The sequence below is a fragment of the Vespula vulgaris genome, chromosome 17 (assembly GCF_905475345.1).
Source record: "Vespula vulgaris chromosome 17, iyVesVulg1.1, whole genome shotgun sequence".
NCBI lineage: Eukaryota > Metazoa > Arthropoda > Insecta > Hymenoptera > Vespidae > Vespula > Vespula vulgaris.
This window is the reverse complement of record NC_066602.1, coordinates 4955338-4983330: the sequence shown is the minus strand read 5'-3', so window position 1 is coordinate 4983330 and position 27993 is coordinate 4955338. Positions and strand designations below refer to the sequence as shown.

Below are 27993 nucleotides of genomic sequence, written 5' to 3'. Positions count from 1 at the left end.
AAAAAACATTATCATATACGTATTCATCTGCGTATCAATGCAAATACGACTTACATCTTGCATCGAAAAATGACAATAGTCGACTATAATTAGTGAATTTCTTAATCAGTGGTATTACATCTTACGTTGATACATTTGTGAAGAGCTTTGTTATCTACGGCCAGTTGAAAGGCACTTTAACTATTAACCGAGGTATTGAAATCTTTTATCAAAAGTCTTAACGTTAACGACAAACGAATAAAAGATTGTATTAGAGTTTAATTCCATATCTTCCATTGTATCTTCCAATATAATAATGTAAAGTTTATTAACGAGAAGTAGAATCATATATCTAATTAAAAATAAACAACTAATAGATTTCGTTCCATTACAAAGATATATATACATACATTTATGCGTACACATTAAAAGTATTGCTAATAAAAAATCAATAGGATTATAGAAAACATTTCATTGTAATTTGATGCCGAAAATAACAAATACCCTTCAATAATGTGTAATTTTTTCTTTTTCTATCAAGTATTAATTTCTTTTTAATCAATTTAAACATTTTTAGTTCATAATGTATCAATAACAATATCAGATATTTAATTTTGGCTCATTGCAGAACAAAGGTTGCTCGTTACTGTCCATACAATATAAGAAAATCTCAAGCAATACCCAAGAGAAAGACTACTGTATACTTTGTGTATGTGTGCGTGGGTGTGTATATTATGTATCTAGTTATGTACATATGTATCTATTTACAAACGTATGTTTATATGGGATCTTCCAACATTCCACCTTGGTGGTTGCCGAAAGACTGATCTCATACGATATTCGACAGAAAGTAAATAACATAAGGTGGATTTAGATATTTCAGCTTATAGAGAAACATATAAACATTGTAATAAGATTTGCTTTGTATACGTCAGCTAGTAAATGGTATAAACATTCTCTTTTTCTTTCAGTGTAATAATATTATATATATATATATTAAAATTTTTATAATTTAATTAGTTAATTAATCAAAATCAAAAAATAAAAGAAAGCAACAGGAATACAAAAATACGAGACCTCATCGAAAACTCCGTTTGTTAGGACAGACGTCCTTCCTCGTAAACAATGAACTTTCATCTCTCTCTCTCTCTCTCTCTTCCTCGCTCTATTTTGCTATTTTTTTCTTAATTTTTCTGTATGCACGTGTACGCGTATGTACGTAATACGTATATGCCTTTCAACAAATGTAATATCGTTTGGTATCGATATATTTTATATATAGAAAGATCGTCGACGATCGAACGTGATACGTGTACCTGATCGTGACGCCCTTATTTCAATATTGTAAATTTAATTTGTCAACGAGGTATAAATTCTATATTCATTTAAATACACATACCTTGATATGTGTATGAATAATGCATATTAATCATAATACGCATTAAATGACACGTTTAAATGAAATCCCACATTAAAATTTACATTGTACTAGATACATATACTACATAAGAACAAGAAAGCAAAATTGAATATACCAAGATACTTTATTCTTCTTCTTCTTCTGCATATTATTGTTGTTGTTATTATTGTTATTATTATCCTTATTGTATTTAGAAATATATCATAATTGAAGATATTGGGAAATAAAGATGAGATTTCTTTCTTATTCTTCTTAACTGTTTTTTTTTTCTTTTTCTTTTCTTTTATATGAATAATAAGAAATATAAGGTATCATAATCAGATACATATGTAATCTTCTTTAATTTGAATGGGTTTTTGATATAAGTGTACTTTGGACGCCTAATGCTTCCTTATCGAATGCCTTTTTGTCAAGAGCTAACAAAGTTTCTTTTCAATTTAATCTCAATATCGTTCTTTGTTTTATTCAAATTCTCGATTCGTTTACCCTTTCTTTCTCTCTCTCTCTCTCTCTCTCTCTCTGTATATATATATACATATTATATATAATATATAATATATATGTATATATATATATATATATATATATATATATATATATCTGTATATATCTCAATCTGTATCAGAAATAAACTCAGGGTTTATAAAAAAACATTATCATATACGTATTCATCTGCGTATCAATGCAAATACGACTTACATCTTGCATCGAAAAATGACAATAGTCGACTATAATTAGTGAATTTCTTAATCAGTGGTATTACATCTTACGTTGATACATTTGTGAAGAGCTTTGTTATCTACGGCCAGTTGAAAGGCACTTTAACTATTAACCGAGGTATTGAAATCTTTTATCAAAAGTCTTAACGTTAACGACAAACGAATAAAAGATTGTATTAGAGTTTAATTCGATATCTTCCATTGTATCTTCCAATATAATAATGTAAAGTTTATTAACGAGAAGTAGAATCATATATCTAATTAAAAATAAACAACTAATAGATTTCGTTCCATTACAAAGATATATATACATACATTTATGCGTACACATTAAAAGTATTGCTAATAAAAAATCAATAGGATTATAGAAAACATTTCATTGTAATTTGATGCCGAAAATAACAAATACCCTTCAATAATGTGTAATTTTTTCTTTTTCTATCAAGTATTAATATCTTTTTAATCAATTTAAACATTTTTAGTTCATAATGTATCAATAACAATATCAGATATTTAATTTTGGCTCATTGCAGAACAAAGGTTGCTCGTTACTGTCCATACAATATAAGAAAATCTCAAGCAATACCCAAGAGAAAGACTACTGTATACTTTGTGTATGTGTGCGTGGGTGTGTATATTATGTATCTAGTTATGTACATATGTATCTATTTACAAACGTATGTTTATATGGGATCTTCCAACATTCCACCTTGGTGGTTGCCGAAAGACTGATCTCATACGATATTCGACAGAAAGTAAATAACATAAGGTGGATTTAGATATTTCAGCTTATAGAGAAACATATAAACATTGTAATAAGATTTGCTTTGTATACGTCAGCTAGTAAATGGTATAAACATTCTCTTTTTCTTTCAGTGTAATAATATTATATATATATATATATATATATATATATATATATATATGTATATATATATATATTAAAATTTTTATAATTTAATTAGTTAATTAATCAAAATCAAAAAATAAAAGAAAGCAACAGGAATACAAAAATACGAGACCTCATCGAAAACTCCGTTTGTTAGGACAGACGTCCTTCCTCGTAAACAATGAACTTTCATCTCTCTCTCTCTCTCTCTCTTCCTCGCTCTATTTTGCTATTTTTTTCTTAATTTTTCTGTATGCACGTGTACGCGTATGTACGTAATACGTATATGCCTTTCAACAAATGTAATATCGTTTGGTATCGATATATTTTATATATAGAAAGATCGTCGACGATCGAACGTGATGCGTGTACCTGATCGTGACACCCTTATTTCAATATTGTAAATTTAATTTGTCAACGAGGTATAAATTCTATATTCATTTAAATACACATACCTTGATATGTGTATGAATAATGCATATTAATCATAATACGCATTAAATGACACGTTTAAATGAAATCCCACATTAAAATTTACATTGTACTAGATACATATACTACATAAGAACAAGAAAGCAAAATTGAATATACCAAGATACTTTATTCTTCTTCTTCTTCTTCTTCTGCATATTATTGTTGTTGTTATTATTGTTATTATTATCCTTATTGTATTTAGAAATCCATCATAATTGAAGATATTGGGAAATAAAGATGAGATTTCTTTCTTATTCTTCTTAACTGTTTTTTTTTCTTTTTCTTTTCTTTTATATGAATAATAAGAAATATAAGGTATCATAATCAGATACATATGTAATCTTCTTTAATTTGAATGGGTTTTTGATATAAGTGTACTTTGGACGCCTAATGCTTCCTTATCGAATGCCTTTTTGTCAAGAGCTAACAAAGTTTCTTTTCAATTTAATCTCAATATCGTTCTTTGTTTTATTCAAATTCTCGATTCGTTTACCCTTTCTTTCTCTCTCTCTCTCTCTCTCTCTCTCTGTATATATATATACATATTATATATAATATATAATATATATGTATATATATATATATATATATATATATATATATATATATATCTGTATATATCTCAATCTGTATCAGAAATAAACTCAGGGTTTATAAAAAAACATTATCATATACGTATTCATCTGCGTATCAATGCAAATACGACTTACATCTTGCATCGAAAAATGACAATAGTCGACTATAATTAGTGAATTTCTTAATCAGTGGTATTACATCTTACGTTGATACATTTGTGAAGAGCTTTGTTATCTACGGCCAGTTGAAAGGCACTTTAACTATTAACCGAGGTATTGAAATCTTTTATCAAAAGTCTTAACGTTAACGACAAACGAATAAAAGATTGTATTAGAGTTTAATTCGATATCTTCCATTGTATCTTCCAATATAATAATGTAAAGTTTATTAACGAGAAGTAGAATCATATATCTAATTAAAAATAAACAACTAATAGATTTCGTTCCATTACAAAGACATATATACATACATTTATGCGTACACATTAAAAGTATTGCTAATAAAAAATCAATAGGATTATAGAAAACATTTCATTGTAAATTGATGCCGAAAATAACAAATACCCTTCAATAATGTGTAATTTTTTCTTTTTCTATCAAGTATTAATTTCTTTTTAATCAATTTAAACATTTTTAGTTCATAATGTATCAATAACAATATCAGATATTTAATTTTGGCTCATTGTAGAACAAAGGTTGCTCGTTACTGTCCATACAATATAAGAAAATCTCAAGCAATACCCAAGAGAAAGACTACTGTATACTTTGTGTATGTGTGCGTGGGTGTGTATATTATGTATCTAGTTATGTACATATGTATCTATTTACAAACGTATGTTTATATGGGATCTTCCAACATTCCACCTTGGTGGTTGCCGAAAGACTGATCTCATACGATATTCGACAGAAAGTAAATAACATAAGGTGGATTTAGATATTTCAGCTTATAGAGAAACATATAAACATTGTAATAAGATTTGCTTTGTATACGTCAGCTAGTAAATGGTATAAACATTCTCTTTTTCTTTCAGTGTAATAATATTATATATATATATATTAAAATTTTTATAATTTAATTAGTTAATTAATCAAAATCAAAAAATAAAAGAAAGCAACAGGAATACAAAAATACGAGACCTCATCGAAAACTCCGTTTGTTAGGACAGACGTCCTTCCTCGTAAACAATGAACTTTCATCTCTCTCTCTCTCTCTCTCTTCCTCGCTCTATTTTGCTATTTTTTTCTTAATTTTTCTGTATGCACGTGTACGCGTATGTACGTAATACGTATATGCCTTTCAACAAATGTAATATCGTTTGGTATCGATATATTTTATATATAGAAAGATCGTCGACGATCGAACGTGATGCGTGTACCTGATCGTGACGCCCTTATTTCAATATTGTAAATTTAATTTGTCAACGAGGTATAAATTCTATATTCATTTAAATACACATACCTTGATATGTGTATGAATAATGCATATTAATCATAATACGCATTAAATGACACGTTTAAATGAAATCCCACATTAAAATTTACATTGTACTAGATACATATACTACATAAGAACAAGAAAGCAAAATTGAATATACCAAGATACTTTATTCTTCTTCTTCTTCTGCATATTATTGTTGTTGTTATTATTGTTATTATTATCCTTATTGTATTTAGAAATATATCATAATTGAAGATATTGGGAAATAAAGATGAGATTTCTTTCTTATTCTTCTTAACTGTTTTTTTTTTCTTTTTCTTTTCTTTTATATGAATAATAAGAAATATAAGGTATCATAATCAGATACATATGTAATCTTCTTTAATTTGAATGGGTTTTTGATATAAGTGTACTTTGGACGCCTAATGCTTCCTTATCGAATGCCTTTTTGTCAAGAGCTAACAAAGTTTCTTTTCAATTTAATCTCAATATCGTTCTTTGTTTTATTCAAATTCTCGATTCGTTTACCCTTTCTTTCTCTCTCTCTCTCTCTCTCTCTCTCTCTCTGTATATATATATACATATTATATATAATATATAATATATATGTATATATATATATATATATATATATATATATATATATATATATATATCTGTATATATCTCAATCTGTATCAGAAATAAACTCAGGGTTTATAAAAAAACATTATCATATACGTATTCATCTGCGTATCAATGCAAATACGACTTACATCTTGCATCGAAAAATGACAATAGTCGACTATAATTAGTGAATTTCTTAATCAGTGGTATTACATCTTACGTTGATACATTTGTGAAGAGCTTTGTTATCTACGGCCAGTTGAAAGGCACTTTAACTATTAACCGAGGTATTGAAATCTTTTATCAAAAGTCTTAACGTTAACGACAAACGAATAAAAGATTGTATTAGAGTTTAATTCGATATCTTCCATTGTATCTTCCAATATAATAATGTAAAGTTTATTAACGAGAAGTAGAATCATATATCTAATTAAAAATAAACAACTAATAGATTTCGTTCCATTACAAAGATATATATACATACATTTATGCGTACACATTAAAAGTATTGCTAATAAAAAATCAATAGGATTATAGAAAACATTTCATTGTAATTTGATGCCGAAAATAACAAATACCCTTCAATAATGTGTAATTTTTTCTTTTTCTATCAAGTATTAATATCTTTTTAATCAATTTAAACATTTTTAGTTCATAATGTATCAATAACAATATCAGATATTTAATTTTGGCTCATTGCAGAACAAAGGTTGCTCGTTACTGTCCATACAATATAAGAAAATCTCAAGCAATACCCAAGAGAAAGACTACTGTATACTTTGTGTATGTGTGCGTGGGTGTGTATATTATGTATCTAGTTATGTACATATGTATCTATTTACAAACGTATGTTTATATGGGATCTTCCAACATTCCACCTTGGTGGTTGCCGAAAGACTGATCTCATACGATATTCGACAGAAAGTAAATAACATAAGGTGGATTTAGATATTTCAGCTTATAGAGAAACATATAAACATTGTAATAAGATTTGCTTTGTATACGTCAGCTAGTAAATGGTATAAACATTCTCTTTTTCTTTCAGTGTAATAATATTATATATATATATATATATATATATATATATATATATGTATATATATATATATTAAAATTTTTATAATTTAATTAGTTAATTAATCAAAATCAAAAAATAAAAGAAAGCAACAGGAATACAAAAATACGAGACCTCATCGAAAACTCCGTTTGTTAGGACAGACGTCCTTCCTCGTAAACAATGAACTTTCATCTCTCTCTCTCTCTCTCTCTCTTCCTCGCTCTATTTTGCTATTTTTTTCTTAATTTTTCTGTATGCACGTGTACGCGTATGTACGTAATACGTATATGCCTTTCAACAAATGTAATATCGTTTGGTATCGATATATTTTATATATAGAAAGATCGTCGACGATCGAACGTGATGCGTGTACCTGATCGTGACACCCTTATTTCAATATTGTAAATTTAATTTGTCAACGAGGTATAAATTCTATATTCATTTAAATACACATACCTTGATATGTGTATGAATAATGCATATTAATCATAATACGCATTAAATGACACGTTTAAATGAAATCCCACATTAAAATTTACATTGTACTAGATACATATACTACATAAGAACAAGAAAGCAAAATTGAATATACCAAGATACTTTATTCTTCTTCTTCTTCTTCTTCTGCATATTATTGTTGTTGTTATTATTGTTATTATTATCCTTATTGTATTTAGAAATCCATCATAATTGAAGATATTGGGAAATAAAGATGAGATTTCTTTCTTATTCTTCTTAACTGTTTTTTTTCTTTTTCTTTTCTTTTATATGAATAATAAGAAATATAAGGTATCATAATCAGATACATATGTAATCTTCTTTAATTTGAATGGGTTTTTGATATAATTGTACTTTGGACGCCTAATGCTTCCTTATCGAATGCCTTTTTGTCAAGAGCTAAAAAAGTTTCTTTTCAATTTAATCTCGATATCGTTCTTTGTTTTATTCAAATTCTCGATTCGTTTACCCTTTCTTTCTCTCTCTCTCTCTCTCTCTCTCTCTCTCTCTCTCTGTATATATATATACATATTATATATAATATATAATATATATGTATATATATATATATATATATATATATATATATATCTGTATATATCTCAATCTGTATCAGAAATAAACTCAGGGTTTATAAAAAAACATTATCATATACGTATTCATCTGCGTATCAATGCAAATACGACTTACATCTTGCATCGAAAAATGACAATAGTCGACTATAATTAGTGAATTTCTTAATCAGTGGTATTACATCTTACGTTGATACATTTGTGAAGAGCTTTGTTATCTACGGCCAGTTGAAAGGCATTTTAACTATTAACCGAAGTATTGAAATCTTTTATCAAAAGTCTTAACGTTAACGACAAACGAATAAAAGATTGTATTAGAGTTTAATTCGATATCTTCCATTGTACCTTCCAATATAATAATGTAAAGTTTATTAACGAGAAGTAGAATCATATATCTAATTAAAAATAAACAACTAATAGATTTCGTTCCATTACAAAGATATATATACATACATTTATGCGTACACATTAAAAGTATTGCTAATAAAAAATCAATAGGATTATAGAAAACATTTCATTGTAAATTGATGCCGAAAATAACAAATACCCTTCAATAATGTGTAATTTTTTCTTTTTCTATCAAGTATTAATTTCTTTTTAATCAATTTAAACATTTTTAGTTCATAATGTATCAATAACAATATCAGATATTTAATTTTGGCTCATTGCAGAACAAAGGTTGCTCGTTACTGTCCATACAATATAAGAAAATCTCAAGCAATACCCAAGGAAAGACTACTATATACTTTGTGTATGTGTGCGTGGGTGTGTATATTATGTATCTAGTTATGTACATATGTATCTATTTACAAACGTATGTTTATATGGGATCTTCCAACATTCCACCTTGGTGGTTGCCGAAAGACTGATCTCATACGATATTCGACAGAAAGTAAATAACATAAGGTGGATTTAGATATTTCAGCTTATAGAGAAACATATAAACATTGTAATAAGATTTGCTTTGTATACGTCAGCTAGTAAATGGTATAAACATTCTCTTTTTCTTTCAGTGTAATAATATTATATATATATATATTAAAATTTTTATAATTTAATTAGTTAATTAATCAAAATCAAAAAATAAAAGAAAGCAACAGGAATACAAAAATACGAGACCTCATCGAAAACTCCGTTTGTTAGGACAGACGTCCTTCCTCGTAAACAATGAACTTTCATCTCTCTCTCTCTCTCTCTCTTCCTCGCTCTATTTTGCTATTTTTTTCTTAATTTTTCTGTATGCACGTGTACGCGTATGTACGTAATACGTATATGCCTTTCAACAAATGTAATATCGTTTGGTATCGATATATTTTATATATAGAAAGATCGTCGACGATCGAACGTGATGCGTGTACCTGATCGTGACGCCCTTATTTCAATATTGTAAATTTAATTTGTCAACGAGGTATAAATTCTATATTCATTTAAATACACATACCTTGATATGTGTATGAATAATGCATATTAATCATAATACGCATTAAATGACACGTTTAAATGAAATCCCACATTAAAATTTACATTGTACTAGATACATATACTACATAAGAACAAGAAAGCAAAATTGAATATACCAAGATACTTTATTCTTCTTCTTCTTCTGCATATTATTGTTGTTGTTATTATTGTTATTATTATCCTTATTGTATTTAGAAATATATCATAATTGAAGATATTGGGAAATAAAGATGAGATTTCTTTATTATTCTTCTTAACTGTTTTTTTTTTCTTTTTCTTTTCTTTTATATGAATAATAAGAAATATAAGGTATCATAATCAGATACATATGTAATCTTCTTTAATTTGAATGGGTTTTTGATATAATTGTACTTTGGACGCCTAATGCTTCCTTATCGAATGCCTTTTTGTCAAGAGCTAACAAAGTTTCTTTTCAATTTAATCTCGATATCGTTCTTTGTTTTATTCAAATTCTCGATTCGTTTACCCTTTCTTTCTCTCTCTCTCTCTCTCTCTGTATAATATATAATATATATAATATATAATATATATAATATATAATATATAATATATATGTATATATATATATATATATATATATATATATATATATATATATATATCTGTATATATCTCAATCTGTATCAGAAATAAACTCAGGGTTTATAAAAAAACATTATCATATACGTATTCATCTGCGTATCAATGCAAATACGACTTACATCTTGCATCGAAAAATGACAATAGTCGACTATAATTAGTGAATTTCTTAATCAGTGGTATTACATCTTACGTTGATACATTTGTGAAGAGCTTTGTTATCTACATCCAGTTGAAAGGCATTTTAACTATTAACCGAAGTATTGAAATCTTTTATCAAAAGTCTTAACGTTAACGACAAACGAATAAAAGATTGTATTAGAGTTTAATTCGATATCTTCCATTGTATCTTCCAATATAATAATGTAAAGTTTATTAACGAGAAGTAGAATCATATATCTAATTAAAAATAAACAACTAATAGATTTCGTTCCATTACAAAGATATATATACATACATTTATGCGTACACATTAAAAGTATTGCTAATAAAAAATCAATAGGATTATAGAAAACATTTCATTGTAAATTGATGCCGAAAATAACAAATACCCTTCAATAATGTGTAATTTTTTCTTTTTCTATCAAGTATTAATTTCTTTTTAATCAATTTAAACATTTTTAGTTCATAATGTATCAATAACAATATCAGATATTTAACTTTGGCTCATTGCAGAACAAAGGTTGCTCGTTACTGTCCATACAATATAAGAAAATCTCAAGCAATACCCAAGAGAAAGACTACTGTATACTTTGTGTATGTGTGCGTGGGTGTGTATATTATGTATCTAGTTATGTACATATGTATCTATTTACAAACGTATGTTTATATGGGATCTTCCAACATTCCACCTTGGTGGTTGCCGAAAGACTGATCTCATACGATATTCGACAGAAAGTAAATAACATAAGGTGGATTTAGATATTTCAGCTTATAGAGAAACATATAAACATTGTAATAAGATTTGCTTTCTATACGTCAGCTAGTAAATGGTATAAACATTCTCTTTTTCTTTCAGTGTAATAATATTATATATATATATATATGTATATATATATATATTAAAATTTTTATAATTTAATTAGTTAATTAATCAAAATCAAAAAATAAAAGAAAGCAACATGAATACAAAAATACGAGACCTCATCGAAAACTCCGTTTGTTAGGACAGACATCCTTCCTCGTAAACAATGAACTTTCATCTCTCTCTCTCTCTCTCTCTTCCTCGCTCTATTTTGCTATTTTTTTCTTAATTTTTCTGTATGCACGTGTACGCGTATGTACGTAATACGTATATGCCTTTCAACAAATGTAATATCGTTTGGTATCGATATATTTTATATATAGAAAGATCGTCGACGATCGAACGTGATGCGTGTACCTGATCGTGACACCCTTATTTCAATATTGTAAATTTAATTTGTCAACGAGGTATAAATTCTATATTCATTTAAATACACATACCTTGATATGTGTATGAATAATGCATATTAATCATAATACGCATTAAATGACACGTTTAAATGAAATCCCACATTAAAATTTACATTGTACTAGATACATATACTACATAAGAACAAGAAAGCAAAATTGAATATACCAAGATACTTTATTCTTCTTCTTCTTCTTCTTCTGCATATTATTGTTGTTGTTATTATTGTTATTATTATCCTTATTGTATTTAGAAATCCATCATAATTGAAGATATTGGGAAATAAAGATGAGATTTCTTTCTTATTCTTCTTAACTGTTTTTTTTTTCTTTTTCTTTTCTTTTATATGAATAATAAGAAATATAAGGTATCATAATCAGATACATATGTAATCTTCTTTAATTTGAATGGGTTTTTGATATAATTGTACTTTGGACGCCTAATGCTTCCTTATCGAATGCCTTTTTGTCAAGAGCTAACAAAGTTTCTTTTCAATTTAATCTCGATATCGTTCTTTGTTTTATTCAAATTCTCGATTCGTTTACCCTTTCTTTCTCTCTCTCTCTCTCTCTCTCTCTCTCTCTCTCTCTCTCTGTATATATATATACATATTATATATAATATATAATATATATGTATATATATATATATATATCTGTATATATCTCAATCTGTATCAGAAATAAACTCAGGGTTTATAAAAAAACATTATCATATACGTATTCATCTGCGTATCAATGCAAATACGACTTACATCTTGCATCGAAAAATGACAATAGTCGACTATAATTAGTGAATTTCTTAATCAGTGGTATTACATCTTACGTTGATACATTTGTGAAGAGCTTTGTTATCTACGTCCAGTTGAAAGGCATTTTAACTATTAACCGAAGTATTGAAATCTTTTATCAAAAGTCTTAACGTTAACGACAAACGAATAAAAGATTGTATTAGAGTTTAATTCGATATCTTCCATTGTATCTTCCAATATAATAATGTAAAGTTTATTAACGAGAAGTAGAATCATATATCTAATTAAAAATAAACAACTAATAGATTTCGTTCCATTACAAAGATATATATACATACATTTATGCGTACACATTAAAAGTATTGCTAATAAAAAATCAATAGGATTATAGAAAACATTTCATTGTAAATTGATGCCGAAAATAACAAATACCCTTCAATAATGTGTAATTTTTTCTTTTTCTATCAAGTATTAATTTCTTTTTAATCAATTTAAACATTTTTAGTTCATAATGTATCAATAACAATATCAGATATTTAATTTTGGCTCATTGCAGAACAAAGGTTGCTCGTTACTGTCCATACAATATAAGAAAATCTCAAGCAATACCCAAGAGAAAGACTACTATATACTTTGTGTATGTGTGCGTGGGTGTGTATATTATGTATCTAGTTATGTACATATGTATCTATTTACAAACGTATGTTTATATGGGATCTTCCAACATTCCACCTTGGTGGTTGCCGAAAGACTGATCTCATACGATATTCGACAGAAAGTAAATAACATAAGGTGGATTTAGATATTTCAGCTTATAGAGAAACATATAAACATTGTAATAAGATTTGCTTTGTATACGTCAGCTAGTAAATGGTATAAACATTCTCTTTTTCTTTCAGTGTAATAATATTATATATATATATATATGTATATATATATATATTAAAATTTTTATAATTTAATTAGTTAATTAATCAAAATCAAAAAATAAAAGAAAGCAACAGGAATACAAAAATACGAGACCTCATCGAAAACTCCGTTTGTTAGGACAGACGTCCTTCCTCGTAAACAATGAACTTTCATCTCTCTCTCTCTCTCTCTCTTCCTCGCTCTATTTTGCTATTTTTTTCTTAATTTTTCTGTATGCACGTGTACGCGTATGTACGTAATACGTATATGACTTTCAACAAATGTAATATCGTTTGGTATCGATATATTTTATATATAGAAAGATCGTCGACGATCGAACGTGATGCGTGTACCTGATCGTGACACCCTTATTTCAATATTGTAAATTTAATTTGTCAACGAGGTATAAATTCTATATTCATTTAAATACACATACCTTGATATGTGTATGAATAATGCATATTAATCATAATACGCATTAAATGACACGTTTAAATGAAATCCCACATTAAAATTTACATTGTACTAGATACATATACTACATAAGAACAAGAAAGCAAAATTGAATATACCAAGATACTTTATTCTTCTTCTTCTTCTTCTTCTGCATATTATTGTTGTTGTTATTATTGTTATTATTATCCTTATTGTATTTAGAAATCTATCATAATTGAAGATATTGGGAAATAAAGATGAGATTTCTTTCTTATTCTTCTTAACTGTTTTTTTTTTTCTTTTTCTTTTCTTTTATATGAATAATAAGAAATATAAGGTATCATAATCAGATACATATGTAATCTTCTTTAATTTGAATGGGTTTTTGATATAATTGTACTTTGGACGCCTAATGCTTCCTTATCGAATGCCTTTTTGTCAAGAGCTAACAAAGTTTCTTTTCAATTTAATCTCGATATCGTTCTTTGTTTTATTCAAATTCTCGATTCGTTTACCCTTTCTTTCTCTCTCTCTCTCTCTCTCTTTCTCTCTCTGTATATATATATACATATTATATATAATATATATATATATATATATATATATATATATATCTGTATATATCTCAATCTGTATCAGAAATAAACTCAGGGTTTATAAAAAAACATTATCATATACGTATTCATCTGCGTATCAATGCAAATACGACTTACATCTTGCATCGAAAAATGACAATAGTCGACTATAATTAGTGAATTTCTTAATCAGTGGTATTACATCTTACGTTGATACATTTGTGAAGAGCTTTGTTATCTACAGCCAGTTGAAAGGCACTTTAACTATTAACCGAGGTATTGAAATCTTTTATCAAAAGTCTTAACGTTAACGACAAACGAATAAAAGATTGTATTAGAGTTTAATTCGATATCTTCCATTGTATCTTCCAATATAATAATGTAAAGTTTATTAACGAGAAGTAGAATCATATATCTAATTAAAAATAAACAACTAATAGATTTCGTTCCATTACAAAGATATATATACATACATTTATGCGTACACATTAAAAGTATTGCTAATAAAAAATCAATAGGATTATAGAAAACATTTCATTGTAATTTGATGCCGAAAATAACAAATACCCTTCAATAATGTGTAATTTTTTCTTTTTCTATCAAGTATTAATATCTTTTTAATCAATTTAAACATTTTTAGTTCATAATGTATCAATAACAATATCAGATATTTAATTTTGGCTCATTGCAGAACAAAGGTTGCTCGTTACTGTCCATACAATATAAGAAAATCTCAAGCAATACCGAAGAGAAAGACTACTGTATACTTTGTGTATGTGTGCGTGGGTGTGTATATTATGTATCTAGTTATGTACATATGTATCTATTTACAAACGTATGTTTATATGGGATCTTCCAACATTCCACCTTGGTGGTTGCCGAAAGACTGATCTCATACGATATTCGACAGAAAGTAAATAACATAAGGTGGATTTAGATATTTCAGCTTATAGAGAAACATATAAACATTGTAATAAGATTTGCTTTGTATACGTCAGCTAGTAAATGGTATAAACATTCTCTTTTTCTTTCAGTGTAATAATATTATATATATATATATTAAAATTTTTATAATTTAATTAGTTAATTAATCAAAATCAAAAAATAAAAGAAAGCAACAGGAATACAAAAATACGAGACCTCATCGAAAACTCCGTTTGTTAGGACAGACGTCCTTCCTCGTAAACAATGAACTTTCATCTCTCTCTCTCTCTCTCTCTTCCTCGCTCTATTTTGCTATTTTTTTCTTAATTTTTCTGTATGCACGTGTACGCGTATGTACGTAATACGTATATGACTTTCAACAAATGTAATATCGTTTGGTATCGATATATTTTATATATAGAAAGATCGTCGACGATCGAACGTGATGCGTGTACCTGATCGTGACACCCTTATTTCAATATTGTAAATTTAATTTGTCAACGAGGTATAAATTCTATATTCATTTAAATACACATACCTTGATATGTGTATGAATAATGCATATTAATCATAATACGCATTAAATGACACGTTTAAATGAAATCCCACATTAAAATTTACATTGTACTAGATACATATACTACATAAGAACAAGAAAGCAAAATTGAATATACCAAGATACTTTATTCTTCTTCTTCTTCTGCATATTATTGTTGTTGTTATTATTGTTATTATTATCCTTATTGTATTTAGAAATCTATCATAATTGAAGATATTGGGAAATAAAGATGAGATTTCTTTCTTATTCTTCTTAACTGTTTTTTTTTTTCTTTTTCTTTTCTTTTATATGAATAATAAGAAATATGAGGTATCATAATCAGATACATATGTAATCTTCTTTAATTTGAATGGGTTTTTGATATAATTGTACTTTGGACGCCTAATGCTTCCTTATCGAATGCCTTTTTGTCAAGAGCTAACAAAGTTTCTTTTCAATTTAATCTCGATATCGTTCTTTGTTTTATTCAAATTCTCGATTCGTTTACCCTTTCTTTCTCTCTCTCTCTCTCTCTCTCTCTCTCTCTGTATATATATATACATATTATATATAATATATAATATATATGTATATATATATATATATATATATATACATATATATATATATATATATATCTGTATATATCTCAATCTGTATCAGAAATAAACTCAGGGTTTATAAAAAAACATTATCATATACGTATTCATCTGCGTATCAATGCAAATACGACTTACATCTTGCATCGAAAAATGACAATAGTCGACTATAATTAGTGAATTTCTTAATCAGTGGTATTACATCTTACGTTGATACATTTGTGAAGAGCTTTGTTATCTACGTCCAGTTGAAAGGCATTTTAACTATTAACCGAAGTATTGAAATCTTTTATCAAAAGTCTTAACGTTAACGACAAACGAATAAAAGATTGTATTAGAGTTTAATTCGATATCTTCCATTGTATCTTCCAATATAATAATGTAAAGTTTATTAACGAGAAGTAGAATCATATATCTAATTAAAAATAAACAACTAATAGATTTCGTTCCATTACAAAGATATATATACATACATTTATGCGTACACATTAAAAGTATTGCTAATAAAAAATCAATAGGATTATAGAAAACATTTCATTGTAAATTGATGCCGAAAATAACAAATACCCTTCAATAATGTGTAATTTTTTCTTTTTCTATCAAGTATTAATTTCTTTTTAATCAATTTAAACATTTTTAGTTCATAATGTATCAATAACAATATCAGATATTTAATTTTGGCTCATTGCAGAACAAAGGTTGCTCGTTACTGTCCATACAATATAAGAAAATCTCAAGCAATACCCAAGAGAAAGACTACTGTATACTTTGTGTATGTGTGTGTGGGTGTGTATATTATGTATCTAGTTACGTACATATGTACATATACACATATGTATCTATTTACAAATGTATGTTTGTATGGGATCTTCCAACATTCCACCTCGGTGGTTGCCGAAAGACTGATCTCATACGATATTCGACAGAAAGTAAATAACATAAGTTGTATTTAGATATTTCAGCTTATATAGAAACATATAAACATTGTAATAAGATTTGCTTTGTATACGTCAGCTAGTAAATGGTATAAACATTCTCTTTTTCTTTCAGTGTAATAATATTATATATATATATATATATATATATATATATATATATATATATATATTAAAATTTTTATAATTTAATTAGTTAATTAATCAAAATCAAAAAATAAAAGAAAGCAACAGGAATACAAAAATACGAGACCTCATCGAAAACTCCGTTTGTTAGGACAGACGTCCTTCCTCGTAAACAATGAACTTTCATCTCTCTCTCTCTCTCTCTCTTCCTCGCTCTATTTTGCTATTTTTTTCTTAATTTTTCTGTATGCACGTGTACGCGTATGTACGTAATACGTATATGCCTTTCAACAAATGTAATATCGTTTGGTATCGATATATTTTATATATAGAAAGATCGTCGACGATCGAACGTGATGCGTGTACCTGATCGTGACACCCTTATTTCAATATTGTAAATTTAATTTGTCAACGAGGTATAAATTCTATATTCATTTAAATACACATACCTTGATATGTGTATGAATAATGCATATTAATCATAATACGCATTAAATGACACGTTTAAATGAAATCCCACATTAAAATTTACATTGTACTAGATACATATACTACATAAGAACAAGAAAGCAAAATTGAATATACCAAGATACTTTATTCTTCTTCTTCTTCTTCTTCTGCATATTATTGTTGTTGTTATTATTGTTATTATTATCCTTATTGTATTTAGAAATCTATCATAATTGAAGATATTGGGAAATAAAGATGAGATTTCTTTCTTATTCTTCTTAACTGTTTTTTTTTTTCTTTTTCTTTTCTTTTATATGAATAATAAGAAATATAAGGTATCATAATCAGATACATATGTAATCTTCTTTAATTTGAATGGGTTTTTGATATAATTGTACTTTGGACGCCTAATGCTTCCTTATCGAATGCCTTTTTGTCAAGAGCTAACAAAGTTTCTTTTCAATTTAATCTCGATATCGTTCTTTGTTTTATTCAAATTCTCGATTCGTTTACCCTTTCTTTCTCTCTCTCTCTCTCTCTCTCTCTCTCTCTCTCTCTGTATATATATATACATATTATATATAATATATAATATATATGTATATATATATATATATATATCTGTATATATCTCAATCTGTATCAGAAATAAACTCAGGGTTTATAAAAAAACATTATCATATACGTATTCATCTGCGTATCAATGCAAATACGACTTACATCTTGCATCGAAAAATGACAATAGTTGACTATAATTAGTGAATTTCTTAATCAGTGGTATTACATCTTACGTTGATACATTTGTGAAGAGCTTTGTTATCTACGTCCAGTTGAAAGGCATTTTAACTATTAACCGAAGTATTGAAATCTTTTATCAAAAGTCTTAACGTTAACGACAAACGAATAAAAGATTGTATTAGAGTTTAATTCGATATCTTCCATTGTATCTTCCAATATAATAATGTAAAGTTTATTAACGAGAAGTAGAATCATATATCTAATTAAAAATAAACAACTAATAGATTTCGTTCCATTACAAAGATATATATACATACATTTATGCGTACACATTAAAAGTATTGCTAATAAAAAATCAATAGGATTATAGAAAACATTTCATTGTAAATTGATGCCGAAAATAACAAATACCCTTCAATAATGTGTAATTTTTTCTTTTTCTATCAAGTATTAATTTCTTTTTAATCAATTTAAACATTTTTAGTTCATAATGTATCAATAACAATATCAGATATTTAATTTTGGCTCATTGCAGAACAAAGGTTGCTCGTTACTGTCCATACAATATAAGAAAATCTCAAGCAATACCCAAGGAAAGACTACTATATACTTTGTGTATGTGTGCGTGGGTGTGTATATTATGTATCTAGTTATGTACATATGTATCTATTTACAAACGTATGTTTATATGGGATCTTCCAACATTCCACCTTGGTGGTTGCCGAAAGACTGATCTCATACGATATTCGACAGAAAGTAAATAACATAAGGTGGATTTAGATATTTCAGCTTATAGAGAAACATATAAACATTGTAATAAGATTTGCTTTGTATACGTCAGCTAGTAAATGGTATAAACATTCTCTTTTTCTTTCAGTGTAATAATATTATATATATATATATATGTATATATATATATATTAAAATTTTTATAATTTAATTAGTTAATTAATCAAAATCAAAAAATAAAAGAAAGCAACAGGAATACAAAAATACGAGACCTCATCGAAAACTCCGTTTGTTAGGACAGACGTCCTTCCTCGTAAACAATGAACTTTCATCTCTCTCTCTCTCTCTCTCTTCCTCGCTCTATTTTGCTATTTTTTTCTTAATTTTTCTGTATGCACGTGTACGCGTATGTACGTAATACGTATATGACTTTCAACAAATGTAATATCGTTTGGTATCGATATATTTTATATATAGAAAGATCGTCGACGATCGAACGTGATGCGTGTACCTGATCGTGACACCCTTATTTCAATATTGTAAATTTAATTTGTCAACGAGGTATAAATTCTATATTCATTTAAATACACATACCTTGATATGTGTATGAATAATGCATATTAATCATAATACGCATTAAATGACACGTTTAAATGAAATCCCACATTAAAATTTACATTGTACTAGATACATATACTACATAAGAACAAGAAAGCAAAATTGAATATACCAAGATACTTTATTCTTCTTCTTCTTCTTCTTCTGCATATTATTGTTGTTGTTATTATTGTTATTATTATCCTTATTGTATTTAGAAATCAATCATAATTGAAGATATTGGGAAATAAAGATGAGATTTCTTTCTTATTCTTCTTAACTGTTTTTTTTTTTCTTTTTCTTTTCTTTTATATGAATAATAAGAAATATAAGGTATCATAATCAGATACATATGTAATCTTCTTTAATTTGAATGGGTTTTTGATATAATTGTACTTTGGACGCCTAATGCTTCCTTATCGAATGCCTTTTTGTCAAGAGCTAACAAAGTTTCTTTTCAATTTAATCTCGATATCGTTCTTTGTTTTATTCAAATTCTCGATTCGTTTACCCTTTCTTTCTCTCTCTCTCTCTCTCTCTTTCTCTCTCTGTATATATATATACATATTATATATAATATATATATATATATATATATATATATATATATATATATATATATATCTGTATATATCTCAATCTGTATCAAAAATAAACTCAGGGTTTATAAAAAAACATTATCATATACGTATTCATCTGCGTATCAATGCAAATACGACTTACATCTTGCATCGAAAAATGACAATAGTCGACTATAATTAGTGAATTTCTTAATCAGTGGTATTACATCTTACGTTGATACATTTGTGAAGAGCTTTGTTATCTACAGCCAGTTGAAAGGCACTTTAACTATTAACCGAGGTATTGAAATCTTTTATCAAAAGTCTTAACGTTAACGACAAACGAATAAAAGATTGTATTAGAGTTTAATTCGATATCTTCCATTGTATCTTCCAATATAATAATGTAAAGTTTATTAACGAGAAGTAGAATCATATATCTAATTAAAAATAAACAACTAATAGATTTCGTTCCATTACAAAGATATATATACATACATTTATGCGTACACATTAAAAGTATTGCTAATAAAAAATCAATAGGATTATAGAAAACATTTCATTGTAATTTGATGCCGAAAATAACAAATACCCTTCAATAATGTGTAATTTTTTCTTTTTCTATCAAGTATTAATATCTTTTTAATCAATTTAAACATTTTTAGTTCATAATGTATCAATAACAATATCAGATATTTAATTTTGGCTCATTGCAGAACAAAGGTTGCTCGTTACTGTCCATACAATATAAGAAAATCTCAAGCAATACCGAAGAGAAAGACTACTGTATACTTTGTGTATGTGTGCGTGGGTGTGTATATTATGTATCTAGTTATGTACATATGTATCTATTTACAAACGTATGTTTATATGGGATCTTCCAACATTCCACCTTGGTGGTTGCCGAAAGACTGATCTCATACGATATTCGACAGAAAGTAAATAACATAAGGTGGATTTAGATATTTTAGCTTATAGAGAAACATATAAACATTGTAATAAGATTTGCTTTGTATACGTCAGCTAGTAAATGGTATAAACATTCTCTTTTTCTTTCAGTGTAATAATATTATATATATATATATATATATATATATATATATATATTAAAATTTTTATAATTTAATTAGTTAATTAATCAAAATCAAAAAATAAAAGAAAGCAACAGGAATACAAAAATACGAGACCTCATCGAAAACTCCGTTTGTTAGGACAGACGTCCTTCCTCGTAAACAATGAACTTTCATCTCTCTCTCTCTCTCTCTCTTCCTCGCTCTATTTTGCTATTTTTTTCTTAATTTTTCTGTATGCACGTGTACGCGTATGTACGTAATACGTATATGCCTTTCAACAAATGTAATATCGTTTGGTATCGATATATTTTATATATAGAAAGATCGTCGACGATCGAACGTGATGCGTGTACCTGATCGTGACACCCTTATTTCAATATTGTAAATTTAATTTGTCAACGAGGTATAAATTCTATATTCATTTAAATACACATACCTTGATATGTGTATGAATAATGCATATTAATCATAATACGCATTAAATGACACGTTTAAATGAAATCCCACATTAAAATTTACATTGTACTAGATACATATACTACATAAGAACAAGAAAGCAAAATTGAATATACCAAGATACTTTATTCTTCTTCTTCTTCTTCTTCTGCATATTATTGTTGTTGTTATTATTGTTATTATTATCCTTATTGTATTTAGAAATCTATCATAATTGAAGATATTGGGAAATAAAGATGAGATTTCTTTCTTATTCTTCTTAACTGTTTTTTTTTTTCTTTTTCTTTTCTTTTATATGAATAATAAGAAATATGAGGTATCATAATCAGATACATATGTAATCTTCTTTAATTTGAATGGGTTTTTGATATAATTGTACTTTGGACGCCTAATGCTTCCTTATCGAATGCCTTTTTGTCAAGAGCTAACAAAGTTTCTTTTCAATTTAATCTCGATATCGTTCTTTGTTTTATTCAAATTCTCGATTCGTTTACCCTTTCTTTCTCTCTCTCTCTCTCTCTCTCTCTCTCTCTGTATATATATATACATATTATATATAATATATAATATATATGTATATATATATATATATATATATATATATATATACATATATATATATATATATATATCTGTATATATCTCAATCTGTATCAGAAATAACCTCAGGGTTTATAAAAAAACATTATCATATACGTATTCATCTGCGTATCAATGCAAATACGACTTACATCTTGCATCGAAAAATGACAATAGTCGACTATAATTAGTGAATTTCTTAATCAGTGGTATTACATCTTACGTTGATACATTTGTGAAGAGCTTTGTTATCTACGTCCAGTTGAAAGGCATTTTAACTATTAACCGAAGTATTGAAATCTTTTATCAAAAGTCTTAACGTTAACGACAAACGAATAAAAGATTGTATTAGAGTTTAATTCGATATCTTCCATTGTATCTTCCAATATAATAATGTAAAGTTTATTAACGAGAAGTAGAATCATATATCTAATTAAAAATAAACAACTAATAGATTTCGTTCCATTACAAAGATATATATACATACATTTATGCGTACACATTAAAAGTATTGCTAATAAAAAATCAATAGGATTATAGAAAACATTTCATTGTAAATTGATGCCGAAAATAACAAATACCCTTCAATAATGTGTAATTTTTTCTTTTTCTATCAAGTATTAATTTCTTTTTAATCAATTTAAACATTTTTAGTTCATAATGTATCAATAACAATATCAGATATTTAATTTTGGCTCATTGCAGAACAAAGGTTGCTCGTTACTGTCCATACAATATAAGAAAATCTCAAGCAATACCCAAGAGAAAGACTACTGTATACTTTGTGTATGTGTGTGTGGGTGTGTATATTATGTATCTAGTTACGTACATATGTACATATACACATATGTATCTATTTACAAATGTATGTTTGTATGGGATCTTCCAACATTCCACCTCGGTGGTTGCCGAAAGACTGATCTCATACGATATTCGACAGAAAGTAAATAACATAAGTTGTATTTAGATATTTCAGCTTATATAGAAACATATAAACATTGTAATAAGATTTGCTTTGTATACGTCAGCTAGTAAATGGTATAAACATTCTCTTTTTCTTTCAGTGTAATAATATTATATATATATATATATATATATATATATATATATATATATTAAAATTTTTATAATTTAATTAGTTAATTAATCAAAATCAAAAAATAAAAGAAAGCAACATGAATACAAAAATACGAGACCTCATCGAAAACTCCGTTTGTTAGGACAGACATCCTTCCTCGTAAACAATGAACTTTCATCTCTCTCTCTCTCTCTCTCTTCCTCGCTCTATTTTGCTATTTTTTTCTTAATTTTTCTGTATGCACGTGTACGCGTATGTACGTAATACGTATATGCCTTTCAACAAATGTAATATCGTTTGGTATCGATATATTTTATATATAGAAAGATCGTCGACGATCGAACGTGATGCGTGTACCTGATCGTGACACCCTTATTTCAATATTGTAAATTTAATTTGTCAACGAGGTATAAATTCTATATTCATTTAAATACACATACCTTGATATGTGTATGAATAATGCATATTAATCATAATACGCATTAAATGACACGTTTAAATGAAATCCCACATTAAAATTTACATTGTACTAGATACATATACTACATAAGAACAAGAAAGCAAAATTGAATATACCAAGATACTTTATTCTTCTTCTTCTTCTTCTTCTGCATATTATTGTTGTTGTTATTATTGTTATTATTATCCTTATTGTATTTAGAAATCCATCATAATTGAAGATATTGGGAAATAAAGATGAGATTTCTTTCTTATTCTTCTTAACTGTTTTTTTTTTCTTTTTCTTTTCTTTTATATGAATAATAAGAAATATAAGGTATCATAATCAGATACATATGTAATCTTCTTTAATTTGAATGGGTTTTTGATATAATTGTACTTTGGACGCCTAATGCTTCCTTATCGAATGCCTTTTTGTCAAGAGCTAACAAAGTTTCTTTTCAATTTAATCTCGATATCGTTCTTTGTTTTATTCAAATTCTCGATTCGTTTACCCTTTCTTTCTCTCTCTCTCTCTCTCTCTTTCTCTCTCTGTATATATATATACATATTATATATAATATATATATATATATATATATATATATATATATATATATATATATATATATATATCTGTATATATCTCAATCTGTATCAGAAATAAACTCAGGGTTTATAAAAAAACATTATCATATACGTATTCATCTGCGTATCAATGCAAATACGACTTACATCTTGCATCGAAAAATGACAATAGTCGACTATAATTAGTGAATTTCTTAATCAGTGGTATTACATCTTACGTTGATACATTTGTGAAGAGCTTTGTTATCTACAGCCAGTTGAAAGGCACTTTAACTATTAACCGAGGTATTGAAATCTTTTATCAAAAGTCTTAACGTTAACGACAAACTAATAAAAGATTGTATTAGAGTTTAATTCGATATCTTCCATTGTATCTTCCAATATAATAATGTAAAGTTTATTAACGAGAAGTAGAATCATATATCTAATTAAAAATAAACAACTAATAGATTTCGTTCCATTACAAAGATATATATACATACATTTATGCGTACACATTAAAAGTATTGCTAATAAAAAATCAATAGGATTATAGAAAACATTTCATTGTAATTTGATGCCGAAAATAACAAATACCCTTCAATAATGTGTAATTTTTTCTTTTTCTATCAAGTATTAATATCTTTTTAATCAATTTAAACATTTTTAGTTCATAATGTATCAATAACAATATCAGATATTTAATTTTGGCTCATTGCAGAACAAAGGTTGCTCGTTACTGTCCATACAATATAAGAAAATCTCAAGCAATACCGAAGAGAAAGACTACTGTATACTTTGTGTATGTGTGCGTGGGTGTGTATATTATGTATCTAGTTATGTACATATGTATCTATTTACAAACGTATGTTTATATGGGATCTTCCAACATTCCACCTTGGTGGTTGCCGAAAGACTGATCTCATACGATATTCGACAGAAAGTAAATAACATAAGGTGGATTTAGATATTTTAGCTTATAGAGAAACATATAAACATTGTAATAAGATTTGCTTTGTATACGTCAGCTAGTAAATGGTATAAACATTCTCTTTTTCTTTCAGTGTAATAATATTATATATATATATATATATATATATATATATATATATATATATATATATTAAAATTTTTATAATTTAATTAGTTAATTAATCAAAATCAAAAAATAAAAGAAAGCAACAGGAATACAAAAATACGAGACCTCATCGAAAACTCCGTTTGTTAGGACAGACGTCCTTCCTCGTAAACAATGAACTTTCATCTCTCTCTCTCTCTCTCTCTTCCTCGCTCTATTTTGCTATTTTTTTCTTAATTTTTCTGTATGCACGTGTACGCGTATGTACGTAATACGTATATGCCTTTCAACAAATGTAATATCGTTTGGTATCGATATATTTTATATATAGAAAGATCGTCGACGATCGAACGTGATGCGTGTACCTGATCGTGACACCCTTATTTCAATATTGTAAATTTAATTTGTCAACGAGGTATAAATTCTATATTCATTTAAATACACATACCTTGATATGTGTATGAATAATGCATATTAATCATAATACGCATTAAATGACACGTTTAAATGAAATCCCACATTAAAATTTACATTGTACTAGATACATATACTACATAAGAACAAGAAAGCAAAATTGAATATACCAAGATACTTTATTCTTCTTCTTCTTCTTCTTCTGCATATTATTGTTGTTGTTATTATTGTTATTATTATCCTTATTGTATTTAGAAATCTATCATAATTGAAGATATTGGGAAATAAAGATGAGATTTCTTTCTTATTCTTCTTAACTGTTTTTTTTTTTCTTTTTCTTTTCTTTTATATGAATAATAAGAAATATGAGGTATCATAATCAGATACATATGTAATCTTCTTTAATTTGAATGGGTTTTTGATATAATTGTACTTTGGACGCCTAATGCTTCCTTATCGAATGCCTTTTTGTCAAGAGCTAACAAAGTTTCTTTTCAATTTAATCTCGATATCGTTCTTTGTTTTATTCAAATTCTCGATTCGTTTACCCTTTCTTTCTCTCTCTCTCTCTCTCTCTCTCTCTCTCTGTATATATATATACATATTATATATAATATATAATATATATGTATATATATATATATATATATATATATATATATATACATATATATATATATATATATATCTGTATATATCTCAATCTGTATCAGAAATAAACTCAGGGTTTATAAAAAAACATTATCATATACGTATTCATCTGCGTATCAATGCAAATACGACTTACATCTTGCATCGAAAAATGACAATAGTCGACTATAATTAGTGAATTTCTTAATCAGTGGTATTACATCTTACGTTGATACATTTGTGAAGAGCTTTGTTATCTACGTCCAGTTGAAAGGCATTTTAACTATTAACCGAAGTATTGAAATCTTTTATCAAAAGTCTTAACGTTAACGACAAACGAATAAAAGATTGTATTAGAGTTTAATTCGATATCTTCCATTGTATCTTCCAATATAATAATGTAAAGTTTATTAACGAGAAGTAGAATCATATATCTAATTAAAAATAAACAACTAATAGATTTCGTTCCATTACAAAGATATATATACATACATTTATGCGTACACATTAAAAGTATTGCTAATAAAAAATCAATAGGATTATAGAAAACATTTCATTGTAAATTGATGCCGAAAATAACAAATACCCTTCAATAATGTGTAATTTTTTCTTTTTCTATCAAGTATTAATTTCTTTTTAATCAATTTAAACATTTTTAGTTCATAATGTATCAATAACAATATCAGATATTTAATTTTGGCTCATTGCAGAACAAAGGTTGCTCGTTACTGTCCATACAATATAAGAAAATCTCAAGCAATACCCAAGAGAAAGACTACTGTATACTTTGTGTATGTGTGTGTGGGTGTGTATATTATGTATCTAGTTACGTACATATGTACATATACACATATGTATCTATTTACAAATGTATGTTTGTATGGGATCTTCCAACATTCCACCTCGGTGGTTGCCGAAAGACTGATCTCATACGATATTCGACAGAAAGTAAATAACATAAGTTGTATTTAGATATTTCAGCTTATATAGAAACATATAAACATTGTAATAAGATTTGCTTTGTATACGTCAGCTAGTAAATGGTATAAACATTCTCTTTTTCTTTCAGTGTAATAATATTATATATATATATA

General features: G+C 26.9%; 3 long non-coding RNA genes across 4 annotated transcripts in view; 2 read left to right on the top strand and 1 right to left on the bottom strand.

Annotated features, from left to right (window-relative positions):
* Window positions 1–6: 6 nt before the first annotated feature.
* LOC127070223 (uncharacterized) lies at window positions 7–27953 on the top strand. Of its 2 annotated transcripts, none has more exons than XR_007784374.1 (3): window positions 7–192; window positions 14667–15088; window positions 27617–27953. It is a non-coding gene; the product is annotated as an uncharacterized LOC127070223 (long non-coding RNA). The 2 variants fall into 2 exon arrangements; XR_007784375.1 differs by lacking the exon at window positions 27617–27953 and adding an exon at window positions 23407–23743.
* On the top strand, window positions 8376–13364 carry LOC127070224 (uncharacterized). The gene is made up of 3 exons (XR_007784376.1): window positions 8376–8905; window positions 10971–11199; window positions 13264–13364. It is a non-coding gene; the product is annotated as an uncharacterized LOC127070224 (long non-coding RNA).
* The window catches only part of LOC127070219 (uncharacterized), a 51904-nt gene continuing 42478 nt past the window's right edge, over window positions 18568–27993 (bottom strand). The window contains exons 6-7 of the long non-coding RNA XR_007784368.1: window positions 22780–23890; window positions 18568–18615 (exon numbers count right to left, since the gene is read on the bottom strand). This is a non-coding gene — a long non-coding RNA (uncharacterized LOC127070219). The remainder of the gene's footprint in view (window positions 18616–22779; window positions 23891–27993) is intronic.